Below are 14,721 nucleotides of genomic sequence, written 5' to 3'. Positions count from 1 at the left end.
AAATAATGTGCCCAGGTTTACCTTTAGGATGATTACATTGCTTGTTTGTTTGTGTGGTGGAAAACAGAAGCTTTCGCTGTAGTGCTCGATTGTACATTTTTTACTAGAACATCAAATGGTTCTGAAACATCTTGCACTATCTTGCTATACAAAATGTTTATTTTTCCTAATTCTTTCCGAATTATTTGGGTTACAAAACTATGGTGGATGTTTGAATTCTTTTTGAAGCCTCCTTGACTTGAGGCCATAGAATTGTGATAGCATACAGTGGGTAATGTTTGTTTATAATTATACAATAATGTTACAACAATACATGATGGGATTTCATTGCCAGATTCACTAACCCTGCCATTCAAAGTTTGGTTATGTTTCTTGTGGATGAAGTGTTCGAAGATCGAGGAGGTCTCGATGTGAGGAGAAGGAGGAGAGGCAAGAGCTCACGCTTGGGGATGCCCAAGGCACCCCAAGTAAATATTCAAGGAGACTCAAGCGTCTAAGCTTGGGGATGCCCCGAAAGGCATCCCATATTTCTTCAACAAGTACCAGTATGTTTTGGGATTCGTTTCATTCATTTGATACGTGTAAATCTTGGAGCGTCTTTTGTGTTTATTTTTCTTTTTTCTTTTATGCACCATGCTGGTATGAGATAGTCCATGGTTGATTTATAGAATGCTTCATGCAGTTCACTTATATCTCTTGAGTGTGGCTTTATAGAATGCTTCATGTGCTTCACTTATATCATTTGAAGTTTGGATTGTCTGTTTCTCTTCACATAGAAAACCGTTGTTTGAAGAATGCTCTTTTGCTTCATTATATTTATTAGAGCATGGTATATGTAGAAAGAATTAAAATCTCATGCCTAACTATATCTACTTAGAGAGCCAACAAGAATTTGTCAATTGCACGGTTAGTTATAAAAATCCTACATAAAATTATGGATCACTGAATATGATATGTTTGATTCCTTGCAATTGTTTTACGATATAGAGATGGAATATGTGGAAGGTACTAGTAAATGGTTGTGTTTAGTAAGAATATTGGTGTTAAGGTCTGTGATTCCCGAAGCATGCACGTATAGGCTCTCATTATGCTATGATGTTGGAGCATGATTTATTATTGATTGTCTTCCTTATGAGTTGCGGTCGGGGACGAGGGATGGTCTTTTCCTACCAATCTATTCCCCTAGGGGCATGCGCGGTAGTACTTTGCTTCGAGAGCTAATAAACTTTGACAATAAGTATATGAGTTCTTTATGACTAATGTGAGTCCATGGATTATATGCACTCTTACCTTTCCGCAATTTGCTAGCCTCTATGGTACCCTGCATTGCCCTTTCTCACATCGAGACGTGGTGCAAACTTCGCAGGTGCATCCAAACACCATGATATGATATGCTCTATCACACATAAGCCTTATTATATCTTCCTCAAAATAGCCACTATACCTACCTATTATGGCTTTTCCATGGCCATTCCAAGATATATTGCCATGCAACTTCCATGCTTCTGTTTGATGACTCGAGCATTCATTGGCATATAGCAGACATAGTAGACATAGTAGTTGTGGCTCAGCCACCATTCATCATTTTTTATTTTTAATACATGTTACGCTAGATCATTGCACATCCTGCTACATGGCAGAGGCATTCATATAGAGTCATACTTTGTTATAGGTATCGAGTTGTAATTTTTATTTGTATTGAGTTATAAGTAAATAGAAGAGTGATGATCATCATTATTCATTTTTAGAGCAGTGCCTAGTGAAGAAAGGATGGTGGAGACTATGATTCCCCCACAAGTCGGGATGCGACTCCGGACAATGAGAGAAAAAGAAAAAGGAAAAAAAGAAGAAAATAAAGAAGAAAAAAGAAAATAAAGAAAGATAAAGAAATATAAAAAAATAAAAATAAAATAAACAAAGAGAGAAGGGGTATTGTTAGTATCCTTGACCACATGTGTGCTTCAAAGTAGCACCATGTTTTTCATATGGAGGGTCTCCTATGTTGTCACTTTCATATACTAGTGGGAATTTTTCATTATAGGATTAGATGCACACCAACTTAGTTTCATATTGAGCTTTCCCTACTCCTCGCATTGAGATCGATTGCTGGGCATCTCCATAGCCCGTTGGTTAGCTGCATCGATGTGAGACTTTCTTACTTTCTGTCTTCTCTATATTTACCCCTATCATCATACTCTATTCCACCTGTAGTGCTATATCCATGGCTTGCGATAATGTATTGCGTGTGGGTTGAAAAAGCTAAAGCGCGTTAAAAAGTACGAACCAATTGCTCCGCTTGTCATCGGGGTTGTGCATGATAAATACTTTGTGTTAAGAAGATAGAGGATGACAAGACTATATGATTTTTTAGGGATAGCTTTCTTTAGCGTTGATATTTTGAAAGACATGATTGTTTGTTGGGATGCCTAAGTATTGATGTCTTTATGTCAAATTATAGACTATTACTTTGAATCACTTATGTCTTAATATTCATGCCATGACTATATATATGATTAAGTTTATGCTAGGTAGAATTCCACATCAAAAATTATCTTTTTATCATTTAGCTACTCGAGGACAAGCAGGAATTAAGCTTGGGGATGCTGATATGTCTCCATCGTATCTATAATTTTTCATTGTTTCATGCCAATATTATACAACTATCACACACTTTTGGCATCTTTTTATATGATTTATTGGACTAACCTATTGATCCAATGCAGAGTGCTAGTTCCTGTTTTTTTCATGTTTTTTGTATCACGGAAAATCCATATCAAACGAAGTCCAAATGCAATAAAATTTTACGGTCAATTATTTTGGAATATATGTGATTTTTGGGAGTTGGAATCACTCCAAACGAAGGCCCACGTAGCCCACAAGACACCAGGGCACGCCAGAGGCCCCTGGCGCGTGGTGGTGGGTTGTGCCCACCTCAAACGTCAGTTGGGGCTCTACTGCGGGCGCTGGGAAGCTTATATCTGGAAAAAAATTGTTTTAAAATCTCAGTGCAATCGGAGTTATGGATCTCCCGAAATATAAGAAACGGTTTTCGGACAGATCAGAGTAACGCAATACAGAAGAGAACAGAGAGGGAGATCCAATCTCGGACGGGGCTCCCGCCGCTCCGCCACCATGGATGCCATGGACCAGAGGGGAGATTCACCTCCCCATCTAGGGGGAGGCCAATTAAGAAGAAGAAGTAGGGGGGCTCTCTCCCCCTCTCTCCCGGTGGCGCCGGAGTGCTGCCGGGGCAACAATCAAGACGGCGATCTACATCAACAATCTTCCTACAGTTAACACCAACTGTCCCCCCTCTATGCAGCAGCGTCACACCTTTTCTCCCTGCTATAATCTCTGCTTAAACATGGTGCTCAACTCCATATATTATTTCTCAATGATCTATGGTTATCCTATGATGTTTGAGTAGATCTGTTTTGTCCTGTGGGTTAATCGTGATCTTGGTTGGTATGATTATATATTTTATTTATGGTGCTGCCCTACAGTTCTCGCCATTCTCGCACAAACATGAGGGGTCCCCACTGTAGGGTGTTGCTATATGTTCATGGTTTGCTTATGGGGGGTTGCGAGAGTGATAGAAGCTTAAACCCGAGTAGGTGGGGTATGGCGTACGGGATAAAGAGGCCTTGGTACTTAATGCTAAGGTTGGGTTTCACGACCTTAATGATCTTTAGTAGTTGCGGATGCTTGCTAGAGTTCCAATCATAAGTGTGAAGGAAATATGCCCTAGAGGCAATAATAAAGTTGTTATTTATATTTCCTTATATCATGATAAATGTTTATTATTCATGCTAGAATTGTATTAACCGGAAACTTAGTACATGTGTGAATACATAGACAAACAGAGTGTCACTAGTTTGCGTCTACTTGACTAGCTCATTGAATCAATGATGGTTATGTTTCCTAAATCATAGACAAGAGTTGTAATTTGATTAACGGGATCACATCATTAGCGAATGATGTGATTGACTTGACCCATCTGTTAGCTTAGCATGATGATCATTTAGTTTGTTGCTATTGCTTTCTTCTTGACTTATACATGTTCCTATGACTATGAGATTATGCAACTCCCGAGTACCGGAGGAACACTTTGTTTGCTACCAAACGTCACAACGTAACTGGGTGATTATAATGGTTGCCTACAGGTGTCTCCAATGGTGCTTGTTGAGTTGGCATGTATCGAGATTAGGATTTGTCACTCCGATTATCGGAGAGGTATCTCCGGGCTCTCTCGGTAATGCACATCACTATAAGCCTTGCAAGCATTGTGACTAATGAGTTAGTTGCAGGATGATGCATTACGGAATGAGTAAAGAGACTTGCCAGTAACAAGATTGAACTAGGTATAAGGATATCGACGATTGAATCTCGGGCAAGTAACATACCGATGACAAAGGAAACAACATATGTTGTTATGTGTTTTGACCGATAAAGATCTTCGTGGAATATGTAGGAACCAATATGAGCATCCAGGTTCCGCTATTGGTTATTGACCGGAGATGAGGCTCATTCATGTCTACATAGTTCTCGAACCCGTAGGGTCCACACGCTTAAAGTTCGGTGATGATCAGTAATATGATTTTATGTGTTTTGATGTACCGAAGGTAGTTCGGAGTCTCGGATATGATCACGCGCATGAAGAGGAGTCTCAAAATGGTTGAGACATAAAAATCAATATATTGGAAGCCTATATTTTGACATCGGAATAGTTCCGGGTGAAATCTGGATTTTACCGGAGTACCGGGAGGTTACCGGAACCCCCCGGCAAATGTATGGGCCTTATTGAGCCATAGTGGAGAGAGAGAGAGAGAGAGAGAGAGGAGACCAGGGCAGGCCGCGCGCCCCTCTTCCTCTGGTCCGAATTGGACTAGGAGGGGGCGGCGCCACCCTTTCCTTCCTCCCTCTCTCCCCCTTCCTTCTCTCCTAGTCCAACTAGGGAAAGGGGGAATCCTACTCCTGGTGGGAGTAGGACTCCTCTTGGCGCGCCCTGCTATGGCCGGCCGGCCTCCCCCTTCCTTCTTTATATACGGGGGCTGGGGCACCCCAAGACACACAAGTTGATCAGTTGATCTTTTAGCCGTGTGCGGTGCCCCCTCCACCATAATCCACCTCGGTCATATCGTAGCGGTGCTTAGGCGAAGCCCTGCGTCCATAGAATCATCATCACCGTCATCACGTCTTCGTGCTGATGGAACTCTCCCTTGAAGCTCTGCTGGATCGGAGTTCGTGGGACGGCACCGAGCTGAATGTGTGCTGAACTCGGAGGTGCCGTACGTTCGGTACTTGGATTGGTCAGATCGTGAAGACGTACGACTACATCAACCGCGTTCTCATAACGCTTCCGCTTTCGGTCTACGAGCGTACGTGGACGAAACTCTCCCCTCTCGTTGCAATGCATAACCATGATCTTGCCTGTGCGTAGGAATTTTTTTGAAATTACTGCGTTCCCCAACAGTGGCATCCGAGCCAGGTTTATGCATAGATGTCATCTGCACGAGTAGAACACAAAGGAGTTGTGGGCGTGGCTATATACATATTGCTTGCCATCACTAGTTGATTCTTGATTCAGCAGCATTGTTGGATGAAGCTGCAAAGCTCGACATTATGCGTATGCTTACGCGAGACTAGTTCTACCGACGCGCTTCGCACACAGGTGGCTAGTGGGTGTCTATTTCTCTAGCTTTAGTTGAACCGGATTCAACAAATAGAGTTCTTTCTGAAGATCAAAAAGCAATCACTATACCGCGTTGTGGTTTTTGATGCGTAGGTAAGAACAGTTCTTGCTCAGCCCGTAGCAGCCACATAAAACTTGCAACAACAAAGTAGATGATGTCTAACTTGTTTTTTCAGGGCATGTTGTGATGTGATACGGTCAAGACATGATGCTAAATTTTATTGTATGAGATGATCATGTTTTGTAACACAGTTATCGGCAACTGGCAGGAGCCATATGGTTGTCGCTTTATTGTATGAAATGCAATCGCCATGTAATTGCTTTACATTATCACTAAGCGGTAGCGATAGTCGTGGAGGCAATAGTTGGCATGACGACAACGATGCTTCGATGGAGATCAAGGTGTCAAGCCGGTGACGATGGTGATCATGATGATGCTTTGGAGATGGCGATCACAGGCACAAGATGATGATGTCCATATCATATCACTTGTATTGATTGCATGTGATGTTTATCTTTTATGGATCTTATTTTTCTTAGATCGACGGTAGCATTATAAGATGATCTCTCACTAAATTTCAAGGTATAAGTGTTCTCCCTGAGTATGCACCGTTGCTACAGTTCGTCGTGCTGAGACACCACGTGATGATCGGGTGTGATAAGCTCTACGTTCACATACAACGGGTGCAAGCCAGTTTTGCACATGTAGAATACTCGGGTTAAACTTGACGAGCCTAGCAAATGCAGATATGGCCTCAGAACACTGAGACGAAAGGTCGAGCGTGAATCATATAGTAGATATGATCAACATAGTGATGTTCACCATTGAAAAGTACTCCATCTAACGTGATGATCAGACATGGTTTAGTTGATATGGATCACATGATCACTTATATGATTAGAGGGATGTTTGTCTAAGTGGGAGTTCTTAGGTAATATGATTAATTGAACTTTAATTTATCATGAACTTAGTACCCGGTAGTATTTTGCATGTCTATGTTGTTGTAGATAGATGGCCCATGTTGTTGTCCCGTTGAATTTTAAGTTGAAAGATGATGGTAGAAATTACATGGACTGGGTCCGTAACTTGAGGATTATCCTCATTGCTGCACATAAGAAATACGTCCGGGAAGCACGTCTAGGTGCCAAACCCACTGCAGGAGCAACACAAGATGTTATGAATGTCTAGCAGAGCAAAGCTGATGACTACTCGATAGTTCAGTGTGTCATGCTTTACGGCTTAGAACCGGGACTTCAACGATGTTTCGAACTTCATGGAGCATATGAGATGCTCCAGGAGCTGAAGTTAATATTTCAAGCAAATGCTCAGATTGAGAGATAAGAAGTCTCTAATAAGTTCTACAGCTGCAAGATGGAGGAGAATAGTTTTGTCAGTGAACATATACTCAGAATGTCTGGGTACCACAACCACTTGACTCAACTAGGAGTTAATATTCCTGTTGATAGTGTCACTACAGAGTTCTTCAATCACTACCACCAAGCTACAAGAGCTTCATGATGAACTATAATATGCAAGGGATGGATAAGACGATTCCTGAGCTCTTCTCAATGCTAAAGGCTGCGGAGGTAGAAATCAAGAAGGAGGATCAAGTGTTGATGGTCAACAAGACCACCAGTTTCAAGAAAAGGGTAAATGGAAGAAGGGGAACTTCAAGTAGAACGGCAAGCAAGTTGCAGCTCAAGTGATGAAGCCCAAGTCTGGACGTAAGCCTGAGACTGAGTGCTTCTACTGGAAAGGGACTGGTCACAGGAAGCGGAACTGCCCCAAGTATTTGCCGGATAAGAAGGATGGCAAGGTGAACAAAGGTATATGTGATATACATGTTATTGATGTGTAACTTACTAATGCTCGCAGTAGCACCTGGGTAATTAATACTGGTTCTGTTGCTAATATTTGCAACTTGAAAAGGGGCTACGGATTAAGCGAAGATTGGCTAAGGACGAGGTGACGATGCGCGTGGGAAATGGTTCCAAAGTTGATGTTATCGCGGTCGGCACACTACCTCTACATCTACCTTCAGGATTAATTTTAGACCTGAATAATTGTTATTTGGTGCCAGCGTTGAGCATGAACATTATATCTGGATCTTGTTTAATGTGAGACGTTTATTCATTTGAATCTGAGAATAATGGTTGTTCTATTTATATGAGTAATATCTTTTGTGGTCATGCACCCTTGAAGAGTGGTCTATTTTTGATGAATCTCGATAGTAGTGATACACATATTCATAAGATTGAAGCTAAAAGATCCAGAGTTGATAATGATAGTGCAACTTATTTGTGGCACTGCCGTTTAGGACATATTGCTATAAAGCGCGCGAAGAAACTCCATTCTGATGGACTTTTGGAATCACTTGATTATGAATCACTTGGTACTTGCGAACCATGCCTCATGGGCAAAATGACTAAAACGCCGTTCTCCGGAACTATGGAGCGAGCAACAGATTTGTTGGAAATCATACATACTAATGTATTTGGTCCGATGAATGTTGAGGCTCGCGGCGGATATCATTATTTTCTCACCTTCATAGATGATTTGAGCAGATATGGGTATATCTACTTGATGAAACATAAGTCTGAAACATTTGAAAAGTTCAAAGAATTTCAGAGTGAAGTGGAAAATCATCATAACAAGAAAACAAAGTTTGTACGATCTGATCGTGGAGGAGAATATTTGAGTTACGAGTTTGTTCTTCATTTGAAACAATGCGGAATAGTTTCGCAACAGACGCCACCCGGAACACCACAGCGTAATGGTGTGTCCGAACATCTTAATCATACTTTACTAGATATGCTGCGATCTATGATGTCTCTTGCCGATTTACCGCTATCGTTTTGGGGTTATGCTTTGGAGACGGCTGCATTCAAGTTATATATGGGACCATCTAAATCCGTTGAGGCGACACCTTATGAACTATGGTTTGGCAAGAAACCAAAGTTGTCATTTTTTAAAGTTTGGGGCTGCGATGCTTATGTGAAAAAGCTTCAACCTGATAAGCTCGAACCCAAATCGAAGAAATGTGTATTCATAGGTTACCCAAAGGAGACTGTTGGGTACACCTTCTATCACAGATCCAAAGGCAACACATTCGTTGCTAAGAATGGATCCTTTCTAGAGAAGGAGTTTCTCTCGAAAGAAGTGAGTGGGAGGAAAGTAGAACTTGACGAGGTAACTGTACTTGCTCCCTTATTGGAAAGTAGTTCATCACAGAAATCTGTTCCTATGAATCCTACACCAATTAGTGAGGAACCTAATGATGAAGATCGTGTAACTTCAGATCAAGTTACTACCGAACCTCGTAGGTCAACCAGAGTAAGATCCGCATGCGAGTGGTACGGTAATCCTATTCTGAAAGTCATGTTACTTGACTATTACGAACCTATGAATTATGAGGAAGCGATGATGAGCCCTGATTCTGCCAAATGGCTTGACGCCATGAAATCTGAGATGGGATCCATGTATGATAACAAAGTGTGGACTTTGGTTGACTTGCCCGATGATCGGCAAGCCATCAAGAATAAATGGATCTTCAAGAAGAAGATAGACGCTGACGGTAATATTACTGTCTACAAAGCTCCACTTGTTGCGAAAGGTTTTCAACAAGTTCAAGGAGTTGACTACGATGATGTTAGCAATTTCTGGATTTTATGATTATGAAATTTGGCAAATGGATGTAAAGACTGCATTCCTGAATTGATTTCTGGAAGAAGAGTTGTATATGATGCAACCCGAAGGTTTTATCGATCCAAAGGGAGCTAACAAAGTGTGCAAGCTCCAACGATCCATCTATGGACTAGTGGAAGCATCTCGGAGTTGGAACAAACATTTTGATAGTGTGATCAAAGCATATGGTTTTATACAAACTTTTGGAGAAGCCAGTATTTACTAGAAAGTGAGTGGGAGCTCTGTAGCATTTCTAATATTATGTGGATGACATATTGTTCATTGGAAATGATATAGAATTTCTGGATAGCATAAAAGGATACTTGAATAAGAGTTTTCAATGAAAGACCTCGGTGAAGCTTCTTATATATTGGGCATCAAGATCTATAGAGATAGATCAAGACGCTTAATTGGACTTTCACGAAGCACATACCTTGATAAAGTTTTGAAGAAGTTCAAAATGGATCAAGTAAAGAAAGGGTTCTTGCCTATGTTACAAGGTGTGAAGTTGAGTCAGACTCAATGCCCGACCTTTGCAAAAGATAGAGAGAAAATGAAAGATGTTCCCTATGCTTCAGCCATAGGCTGTATCATGTATGCAATGCTGTGTACCAGACCTGATGTGTGCCTTGCTATTAGTTTAGCAGCGGGGCACCAAAGTAATCCAGGAGTGGATCACTGGACAACGGTCAAGAACATCCTGAAATACCTGAAAAGGACTAAGGATATGTTTCTCGTTTATGGAGGTGACAAAGAGCTCGTCGTAAATGGTTACATTGATGCAAGCTTTGACATTGATCTGGATGACTCTAAGTCACAAACCGGATACGTGTTTTTATTGAACGGTTGAGCTGTTAGTTAGTGCAGTTCTAAGCAAAGCGTCATGGCGGGATCTACGTGTGAAGCGGTGTACATAGCTGCTTCAGAAGCAACAACTGAAGGAGTCTGGATGAAGGATTTCATATCTGATCTAGGTGTCTAATGAAAATCTTTTGTGACAATACTGGTGCAATTCCCTTGGCAAAGGAATCCAGATTTCACAAAAGAACCAAGCACATCAAGAGACGCTTCAATTCCATCCGCGATCAAGTCAAGGAGGGACACATAGAGATTTGCAAGTTACATATAGATCTGAATGTTGCAGACCCGTTGACTAGGCCTGTCTCACGAGCAAAACATGATCAGCACCAAGACTCCATGGGTGTTAGAATCATTACTATGTAATCTAGATTATTGACCCTAGTACATGTGTGAATACATAGACCAACATAGTGCCACTAGTTTGCCTCTACTTGACTAGCTCGTTGAATAAATGATGGTTACGTTTCCTAAACCATAGACATGAGTTGTCATTTGATTAACGTGATCACATCATTAGAGAATGATATGATTGACTTGACCCATCCGTTAGCTTAGCATGGTGATCGTTTAGTTTGTTGCTATTGCTTTCTTCATGACTTATACATGTTCCTATGACTATGAGATTATGCAACTCCCGAGTAGCAGAGGAACACTTTGTGTGATACCAAACGTCACAACATAACTGGGTGATTATAAAGGTGCTCTACAGGTGTCTCCGATGGTGCTTGTTGAGTAGGCATGTATCGAGATTAGGATTTGTCACTCCGATTGTCGGAGAGGTATCTCTGGGCCCTCTCGGTAATGCACATCACTATAAGCCTTGCAAGCATTGTGACTAATGAGTTAGTTGCGGGATGATGCATTACAGAGCCTGTAAAGAGACTTGCCGGTAACGAGATTGAACTAGGTATAAGGATAACGATGATCGAATCTCGGGCAAGTAACATACCGATGAAAAAGGGAACAACATATGTTGTTATGCGGTTTGACCGATAAAGATCTTTGTAGAATATGTAGGAACCAGTATGAGAATCCAGGTTCCGCTATTGTTTATTGACTGGAGATGAGTCTCGGTCATTTCTACATAGTTCTCGAACCCGTAGGGCCCGCACGATCGGTAATATGAGTTTATGTGTTTTGATGTACCGAAGGTAGTTCGGAGTCCCAGATAGGATCATGGACATGACGAGGAGTCTCGAAATGGTCGAGACATAAATATCCATATATTGGAAGCCTATATTTGGACATCAGAATAGTTCCGGGTGAAATCGGGATTTTACCGAAGTACCGGGAGGTTATAGGAACCCCCTGGTAAATGTATGTGCCTTATTGGGCCATATTGGAGAGAGAGAGGAGACTAGGGCAGGCCAGGAGCCCCCTCCCTCTGGTATGAATTGGACAAGGAGGGGGTGGCGCCCCCCTTTCCTTCTCCCCTCTCTCCCCCTTCCTTCTCTCCTAGTCCAACTAGGGAAAGGGGGAATCCTACTCCCGGTGGGAGTAGGACTCCTCCTGGCGCGCCCTGCTAGGGCCGGCCGGCCTCCCCCCTTGCTCCTTTATATACAGGGGAAGGGGCACCCCAACAAACACAAGTTGACTAGTTGATCTTTTACCCATGTGCGGTGCCCCCCTCCACCATAATCCACCTCGGTCATATTGTAGCGGTGCTTAGGCGATGCCCTGCGTCGGTAGCATCATCATCACCGTCATCACACCGTCGCGCTGACGGAACTCTCCCTCAAAGCTCTGCTGGATCGGAGTTTGTGGGACGTCACCGAGGTGAACGTGTGCTAAACTCGGAGGTGCCGTATGTTCGGTACTTGGATCAGTAAGATCATAAAGACGTACGACTACATCAACCGTGTTCTCATGACGCTTCCGCTTACAGTCTACGAGGGTACGTCGATGAAACTCTCCCCTCTTGTTGCTATGCATCACCATGATCTTGCGTGTGCATAGGATTTTTTTTGAAATTATTGGGTTCCCCAACAAAGTGCATATGATCCTAGTAGAGAAAGTATGTTAGCTCATGCCTCTCCTCATATAAAATTGCCAAAATGATTATCGGTACTTGGTATCGATTGCCTAGGGACAGATGACTTGTTGACAAAAGCTATCAACTTTTATTACCTTGCAATTTATCCGTAGTTTATTCTCGCAAAGTACTCGTAGATTTATTCTTGAAAAATATTTTCATACTTGTTCTAGGTAAATCAAACATTAAGTGTGCGTAGAGTTGTATCGGTGGTCTATAGAACTTTAGGTAATATTTGTTCTGCCGTTAGCTCCTCGTTGGGTTTGACACTCTTATTTATCGAAAAAGGCTACAAATGATCCCCTATACTTTTGGGTTATCAAGGTACCATGGCTCGGTAGCCATTGGGGATGGACTCATACGTTGTCCTAGAACTCTCCGGGAGATCAAGAAGCACCAGACGAGCTCCGATCCTGAGATACCGTGTCGTCCTACCATTGCTTATGCTGCAAGAAGGGACTTTCAGAAACCTTTCTTTCCTGAAGTGGTCTTTCTTGCTTGTTGGAATATCTGGTCTGTGAGGAATGATAGTCTTCAGGAACATAAACCCTTCCTTTAGAAGGTGCAGAGCATGTTTTATTCATGACATTTCTTTGCTTGCCCATAGGATTAAAAATAAGTATAAGGATGATCTTCTTAGATGGATTGCTTTTTTGCCACCTTGAGGTGAGCTTTGTATTGTCTTAGCTTTAGAATCTATTCTTTTTTTATGTACATACCTTGTATCTTGTACAATATATAATAATTACAAGAGCTGTGGGGTGTTTTACCCTGCGGTACCAGGTCAAAAAAATGGAGCTCTCCATCGAGGCTAGGGCCCAGGAGCTTCTGGCGGAGGCAAACGGGCAGGCTAAGCAGAGGGAGAGGGAGCTGGTGGAGAGGACGGCTAGTTTGTTGGAGGCGGAGAGGAACCGGAACGGCGCGTCTCACCGGGCCCTATACAAGCTCCTCGTGGTAAGTTTCTCCTGCATACTAGCCAAATCATGCACGTAATGTTCATTTCATTCCTAACTAATATGACTGACTCATGAAAACAAAATGTGTAGTCCGTGTGTGAGAAAAATGGTCAGACCCCTCCGTCGTTGCCCCATATTAGTATAGCGGACACGGTGAGTTTCATTTGAATGATCATTAGTTACTAGTATTCACATTTCAGTTGCGTCATGCTAACGAGACATTGCAAATGACCTTTGGTGCAGGATGCCTCCCGACAAGCATCGACCGATCCTTCTCCGTCTTGCATTGGCGCAACCCCGACTGGTCCTTCTCCGTCGGGCACTGGAGCAAACCCGACCGGTCCTTCCCCTCCGTGATGACGTTAAGTTTTCCATAGTGTTCTGCTCACGAAATGCATAAAGACCTAGACTTAGCTTTATTTTCCCCAAAATGCATACCATAATGACCTAGACATTGCTTATCTTCCTCCAAAATGACATAATTAGCTTAGTTAGCTCCAAAATGATCTATACTAAGCTTTGTTTTCTCCGAAATGACCTAAGTTAGCTCTAACATGCTAAGTTATCTCTAATATGCTTAGTTACCTAGGTTTGCTCAATAATGACATAAACTTAGCTTACTTATGTAAAAACTGGCATAATTAGCTTACTTAGGTTTGAAATGGCATAACAATCTTGGTAACCTCATATATGTCATATAGTTAGCTTATTTTCCTCGAAAATGATATAATAAGCCTAATTAGCTCCAAAATGATCAATTTTACCTAAGTTAGCTCCAAAATGACCTAAGTTAGCTCTAAAATGCAAAATTAGCTCAAATATGCTTAGTTACCTGGGTTAGCTCAATAAAAACCTACACTTAACTTACTTATGTCAAAAATGGCATAATATGCTTAGTTAACTCAAAAATGGCATAATTAGCTACCCTACTGGATGATGCTACTAACAAAACACTACGATCAGAGACCCTTCGAAGAAACTATGTGCGATGCCATAATCGCAATCAGTGGTGTAAAAAACCCGTCAAAAGGTGCAAAACGTTTTAGATGGAGGATGCATCAAACACGGTTCAGATTTTAGTTGTGTGTGTGATGCTGGGCATACGGTTCGGCTCAATTAACTGTTTGCGATGAGGAGGAACAAAAGAAATGGGCAGCCAGATGAAGGTTTGTGGGATATATAGCATATGGTTCACTCAGATGAACTGTTTGTGATTAGGCAACACAAAGAAACGGTCATCCAACACAAGGTGTGTGAGATATACGGCATGCAGTTCACTTGGATGAACTATTTGTGTTGAGACATGAGAACATAAACGGTTCAACTTAACAAAGATGTGTGTGATACGCAGCAAACAGGTCTATAATCGGAAACGTGTGCGAAGACCGTAACAACACAGATGATTACTGCTAACTAGCCGTGTGTGTTGTGAGCAAACGATTGCTGGTATACAATTGTGAGTGATTGATTAAAGCATTACAGACAGGTTCCATTC

The sequence above is a fragment of the Triticum aestivum genome, chromosome 2A (assembly GCF_018294505.1).
Source record: "Triticum aestivum cultivar Chinese Spring chromosome 2A, IWGSC CS RefSeq v2.1, whole genome shotgun sequence".
Lineage (NCBI taxonomy): Eukaryota > Viridiplantae > Streptophyta > Magnoliopsida > Poales > Poaceae > Triticum > Triticum aestivum.
Note: the sequence above shows the minus strand (reverse complement) of the source record.